The sequence below is a fragment of the Hoplias malabaricus genome, chromosome 17 (assembly GCF_029633855.1).
Source record: "Hoplias malabaricus isolate fHopMal1 chromosome 17, fHopMal1.hap1, whole genome shotgun sequence".
Lineage (NCBI taxonomy): Eukaryota > Metazoa > Chordata > Actinopteri > Characiformes > Erythrinidae > Hoplias > Hoplias malabaricus.
In genome coordinates this window covers 2,420,677-2,427,668 of record NC_089816.1, presented here as the reverse complement: position 1 = coordinate 2,427,668, position 6,992 = coordinate 2,420,677, and the positions used below count along the sequence as shown (strand labels likewise).

The following is a 6,992-nucleotide window of genomic DNA, read 5'->3' as shown; positions in this document are numbered from 1 at the left end:
GGAAAACGCAACCCAGACGCCAATAAACGGACCCAGAGGTGAACCCTGGGATTTCTGCGGCTCCCCATGAGCTCCAGTGGCGAATGGCGGCGTCTCGGTGTGTGTCCGGCGGCTCTGAAGACTGTCAGCCCCGGCTTCGCTGAGAGCCTTTAGCTGCGGCGTGGATCATTTTCTCTTTGGACGTTTATTTACCTCAGGAGATTAAGAGCAAGGCGGGCTTCGTCCCAAACCGCAAATTCTCTTCGCTCGGACCTTTACTCGCCGCAAAAGATTAAAGGTAAGACTTTGGTTTAGTCGCAAATCACGTACAGCGCGCTCTCGGTACTATGTCAAAACTAGTACGCTACCATTAGCGCTGCGTTCATTTACGTTAGTCTCGTTCGGATGATGTAGTAACGTAGTGTGTGATTTGGGATACGTCCTTTGTTTTAAAATAGTCCGTCAACGACTGAGTGTGTTTCCTCTGTAGTTTTATTCAACAGCCTCTGGGTGAAATAGTTATCAGCAGCGGGTTGTCTTTGTGAAATCAGTCACCAGCGTATTTTCAGGTTAATAACTACGCATTAGCGACTGTACATTAAACTACACCACAGTGTCGTTATCGAGGAAAACTACAGTTTAGTACGTTTATTTGTGACCAGGGGGCGGCTCTGGCGTTAATAAATGGGAAGGGGTCTTTTTGTGTTTAACTCGAAGCAGAAACACAAACGCGTCCAGGACTTTCGCAGACGAGTTTATATTCAAGATGTCCAAAAGTTTGTGGACCCCCTTTTTTATAATGACTGGATTAACACGCACCGTCGACTTCTGCGGTGCACGCGGCTCCTACAATCTCCATAGAAACGCGAGGAGTTAAATGGGACGCTCCGAATCAGCTGCACGAGAGAATGAAAATCGACCAATGCCAAGCGTAGGAGAGAGGGATGTGAAGTCCTGAAGTACTGGAACGGTGTTCTTAGGATGGAGAAGAGATGGAGCTGCACCTCACTACTGCCCTCGAGGCTGAATTCTTAAAAGAGCCTAGCCGAGGTTACAGTATCTTAGTTAGTTTTAGAGTTGAATATCGGGCGTGCAGGTGTCCAGACTGTTGACCCGATATTAGCCATGAGTTATGAATCTTAACCTTTGTCACAGCTGGATAAGAGCTAGTCATTTTTTTAATGAATGAATGAATTTATTAATTTACTTATTGCAGGTTTGGTTACTTAACTATTGCGTCACAGACGGTGAGCGTGTGTTTTTGTTTTTGTTTTTTAATACCCTCAGCGTATTGAAGATAAACTAGTCTGTATTTTCTAATTTTGTTGCTTATGTACGTGTGATTAAATAAAATGACTTGCTATCTCCAAATAACCACTTCTCAAAATCAATGACATGAGAAGTGATTATTATTATAGGGTAATAAGGCTATATTAATGTTAAATAGTTTACTTTATATTGTGTTGTAGAATATTTGCTAAACTATTTTAAATCATTATCTTGACAGTAACCCAGTAAACATTTAGCCGTTGATTCAACGTTGAAATAACGTAATGACTGCCGTCTAATCAACGTTCTCTTAAGGTTGAAAATGAAAGTTGAAAAGACGTCCAAACACAGACATTGAAAAGACGAATATTAGACGTATTTTGGACGTCCATTGACGTTATTAATTGGTCTCGAAATAAATTACTTGTATAAAACGCGTTTTGGACGTCCACTGACGTTATTAATTGGTCACCACTTAACTATCTTATTTTAAACGTCAATGGACGTCCAAAATCCATCTTAATATGTCCTTGACGGACAGACTACTTTTAGCCCTATTCTGAACGTCCAGGGACGCTCCTTGTTTATTGGGAAGTCAGTATGTTTCAGAAGATGACATCATTATGACTTTATAGGTCAATATTTTGAGGAAAATAAGGTGTAACAGGCAGCAGTCCTCCGCAGAGACGCCATGTACCCGTGTTCTTCTTGAGATACTGACTCAACATTTTGTCTTCATTGGTTTTATGACAGTCATTTGAAACCTGCCATTTACACTGTTACCAAATGTTGTGATGCAGATGAACGAGCACCCCTTGCTCTTAAAGAAGCAAAGAGTAATTTTTTATCACCTAAGTCTAGCAAACAAGATCATCAAGATTATGATCCATAGAACAGGTCTCCCACATGAGGGCGGCCATGTTTTGAATAGATTTAGTAGAGAATCTGTGACACCAGGCCACGAGATGTCAGTGTTATGGCCGTTTGTAACATGAAGCACAATCATCGGAGTATCTCCTCATTTCTATTCTGTTCAGGGTCTTCCCCCTCATTTCTTCTTCCTCTAATTAATATTCACGAGACCTGTGTGTATTCAAACTTTGCCCGTTTTCACCCCTCTTCTCTCTCCCTTTCTTCTTCCTTACGTTAATTTCCCCACAGTCACTACTCTGATGAGCCCCCATTCTGAAGATTTTCCTCCAGTTTAGCCTAATTTGAGAACACACACACACAGACCTTCTATAATTCGGCATGAATCCCTCTGACGTTGCTGTGTAATGAAGCCAGTGCCGTTTTTACAGCAGCATTTTTTTTAGTGACATGTTTTACACTTTTTGCCATTTGTGCCCCTGGTTGAAACCGGTGGGGTTAAAAAAAAAAATATCCCTAGCGTATTGTGTGTGTGTGTGTGTGAGAGAGAGTGTGAGATCCTGAGGAATTTACCTTTTTTGTCTTTCCCACACACACCTTGACAGCTCCACATTCTTCCAGACCCTTAGTCTCAGTGAATGCTAGAGTGCAATTTGATTCAAGGTTAACATTTTCCCCCCAAATATCTCCTCCTCCTTAAATTCATTCATTGTCTGTAAGCGCTGCTCCAGTTCAGGGTCACGGAGGGTCCACAGTCTACCCAGAGTCACTGGACGCATGGCAGCAACCAGTGGTGGACGGTAAATGTAATTAGTTACTGTACTAAAGTACTTTTTTGTGTGTATCTGTATTTTAGGATTTCCATTTTGGTCGACAGTTTACTTTAACTCCACTATATTATGAGAATCTACCGTTCCTTTTGGTTTATGTGAGACTAAAGCCGTACCGTGTCTGAACAAATCTCCCTGCTCCACACAGCTCTCTGCGACACACTGTGGCACCGTTGCTAGGCGATGAACGAACAGTCTGCGGTAAAACAAGTGAAAATGTTTCTCCGTCTAAAATCATAATAATCATAATACAAAAGGCAGAGGTTTTTTAAATCAACTGCTGTGTGAATTTGAAACTGTAAAATCACTGAGTTCACTTTGAATCATTATGATTTAACACAGTGATGTGTACCGTGTGGTATTACCGTGGCTGTACCTGAGTCATCATTAACTACTGTTCATTCGTATACACAGCTTACGGATCTGTAGATGACATAAACCACTCATCACGGGGGAGGGTCAGATGGAGATTTATTAAACACAATACGTGAAGCAAGGTCAAAACCAGAAGAAATATTCCAAAACCCAAGAAACAGTACCGAGAGAAGTCCAAAAGACATGAGTATCAGGAAAAAAAGTCAGAAAATCACAACTGTAGCCTGTTTAAGAAAGAGGTGTCACAGAATTGTAGAAATGGCACAAATAGTTATTTCTTGCTAATTGAAGGAATAAGGTTTAAAAGACCGTAGCCCCCCGCCCCCAACGGTGTTGGGAAACTCTAATAGGCGTCTAATAGGCGACCGCTCACTCCGTTATCTGTAGCTCATTTCACTGGCGCTTTTCCAACAATATGGGCATGTAAGGACACCAACGAAAGGTGTTCAAGAGCCTCTGTAACATGGAGGTAAACAGGGTAAGGACACTCACTTCGCCTGTTTTAGTTGGTGTTAGTTAACGTTAGCTTGACTCGCTAAACTCGGTGCTCAGATTATACTCGGCTACGTAGCTGCATTACGGAGGTTTATAGTGTCGGATGAATTCGAGTTCGACTTCGATCACATTTACAAGAATAACGGTACCTCTACATTTGAGTTTAGCTTATTGCTAGGCTATTGTCATGAATAATGTTGGTTATTTAGCTAGATACTGTCATAACAGTCAGTCATAACGGTGTTTTACCGCGGCGTTGTTCAGCTGTTGTCCGCCAGTGACGTCACGGTCGCGTTCAAGAATTTCCGTAGCGAGCTCGGGTTTTTAAAGCATATTAAGCTGCTATTTTCATTTTAATTCATACTTTTAAATGTCAGTAACTAAAGTAATGTGACATTCATGGATGTCCATTAAGTGGTGCTTAGCCTTTAAGTATACTATACCGTATATTTGAAGGTAAATACTTTTGTACTTTTACTCAGGTGCCAATCTACAAAGAGGACTTCTACTTTTACTGGAGTAATAATTTACCTTTTGTATCTGTACTTTTACTCAAGTACATGGAGTGTGTACCACTACGAGGAATGCATCCAGGAGGGGGCGTCAGCCCTTCACAGGGTGACACACACATTCACTCACACACATATATCACAGGGTCACAATTTTAATCAACCTACTTTTTTTCTTTTAATCCACCTACCATCATGTGATTTTGGACCGTGGGAGGAAATCTACACAGACACAGGGAGAACACACTAAACTCCTCACAGACAGTCACCCGGAGGAAACCCACGCAGACACAGGGAGAACACACCACACTCCTCACAGACAGTCACCCGGAGGAAACCCACGCAGACACGGAGAGAACACAAAACTCCTCACAGACTGTAACCAGGAACCTGAGATCCTGCAGCTGGGTGGCAGTGAGACTACTGTGCTGTGTCTGTGAATTATCTCCCCAAATATAAACAGGAAATCCTAATCTAAAAAAAAATAAATATCTTGTACTTAAAGTGTAAACAATGGCTTGTTTTGAGAAGACATTAAATTAAAGAAGGATGGCCTCTGCCTTCAGCACAGTCCAAAATAAACCTTTTCTCCTATATTTTGTCTCATGTTTACAGACATGTATACGTTAAAACTTATTTCCAAAATGGTATTTTTAAAGGATAATGATGTCAGTGTGGATGCGGCTGCATTGAAGTGTGGGCTTATTTTCTGTGGATACATCTGTAAGCAATAATAATTTATATGGGCATTATTAAAGATATTACTCAGCTGGGGTGCTGCCTCCTCCTATCCAAATGACTCTGATTTACTACTGGGAACATACAAGAATATTAAAGGATGATGGACACCTGTTTCTCTTTGTGTCTAGTGACAGCTTCTGATCTTCTAGAGAGGCCTTTAAGAGGCGTTTCTGTGAATATCTGATTTCGTTCCATCGCGAGAGGTGTAATATGCTCAGGTCCTGATGTCGGATGATTAGTTCTGGATCGTGAAAACAAAACTCATTCAAAAGAGACGGAATGGAGCTACATCACTGCAGAAAACACACAGACCAAAGCTTGGGGGCATTCTACCCATTTAACCAACACCTGGGATTGGGCACGCTGACCCTAGGCTCAACTGTGCAGTCACGTGTGGATATTACTTGAGCTGTAGGTGCATAGCTGAACATCTGTGGAAGTAATATAAGCTCTTTGATACGTATGGTGTGTCTCATTTTTTTGGGCTGCCCACTTTGAAGTAGGAATTTCTTGGCCGCATATGTCATAAATGCTGTCCCATTTAAACTGAGCACAGGGGATTCTTGATATTTGTCCGAAAAAATGGTGTCTTTTCAGCCAGATTCTGACAAAACACTTCAAGCACAGTTCTTAGTGTTCGTTTCTCACAGTCTTTTGTTTGAAGCTACCACAAAGCATTATGAACACAGAGAGAGTGTCAAATTAGAGGAACCATGGTAGAGTTTGTTTTAAATGAATATGGTGGGTTATTTATTTAAAACATTTTATAACGGCACAGTGGCGCAGCAGGTAGGTGTCGCAGTCACACAGCTCCAGGGGCCTGGAGGTTTTGGGTTCGATTCCCGCTCCGGGTGACTCTGTGTGAGGAGTGTGGTGTGTTCTCCCTGTGTCTGCGTGGGTTTCCTCCGGGTGACTGTCTGTGAGGAGTGTGGTGTGTTCTCCCTGTGTCTGCATGGGTTTCTTCCGGGTGACTGTCTGTGAGGAGTGTGGTGTGTTCTCCCTGTGTCTGCGTGGGTTTCCTCCGGGTGACTGTCTGTGAGGAGTGTGGTGTGTTCTCCCTGTGTTTGCGTGGGTTTCCTCCGGGTGACTGTCTGTGAGGAGTGTGGTGTGTTCTCCCTGTGTCTGCGTGGGTTTCCTCCGGGTGACTGTCTGTGAGGAGTGTGGTGTGTTCTCCCTGTGTCTGCGTGGGTTTCCTCTGGGTGCTCCAGTTTCCTCCCACAGTCCAAAAACACACGTTGGTAGGTGGATTGGCGACTCAAAAAAAAAGTGTTCGTAGGTATGAGTGACTGTGTGTGTGTCTGTGTTGCCCTGTGAAGGACTGGCGCCCCCTCCAGGGTGTATTCCCACCTTGCGCCCAATGATTCCAGGTAGGCTCTGGACCCACCGCGACCCTGAACTGGATAAGGGTTACAGATAATGAATGAATGTCTAACGGTAATGCAGCTCAGACCGTATTAAAGGTTCTGTCTGCCATTCTGGAAAACAATGGTTCTCACAGCAAAACAGACTCACCGTTCCCATCAGTGCTCCTTCAGAAGCAGGTGCATTTCCTGACCTGAGTTTATTTTTTGTTGTTTTTTTTTCCCCATTTTTTGCTTCTATTAAGGAGGAATGATATTTGAGTAAGAAGCTGACTGTAGCTTGTTTGTGGTTGAGGTTGAGCTTGTATTCACTTACAGGGAACATCCAGGATTGTGGGGAAACGCAGTTCTAAGCTCCTCATTTTTAAAGGTGGAGCGGTGTGGTTGAGCAGAAAAAATACAGTTGTTTGTACATTGGATGAAGTGTAACTTGTCTAATTTTTTAGTCACTGCTTGAATTACCACAGAAACTCATTTGTTACTTGAACCATTTTAGTTTTGTAGCACTGTCGCTAATGCAGTTAGCTGTCTTCCGAGTTTGGAGACATTTCCACCTTGAGGGA

General features: G+C 42.7%; 1 protein-coding gene across 1 annotated transcript in view; it reads left to right on the top strand.

Moving 5' to 3' along the window:
* The first annotated feature begins 166 nt into the window (after positions 1-166).
* Positions 167-6,992, top strand: part of drp2 (dystrophin related protein 2) — a 258,344-nt gene continuing 251,518 nt past the window's right edge. Inside the window, exon 1 of the mRNA XM_066649312.1 lies at positions 167-277. The gene's annotated coding sequence lies outside the window, so the exon portion shown is untranslated. The remainder of the gene's footprint in view (positions 278-6,992) is intronic.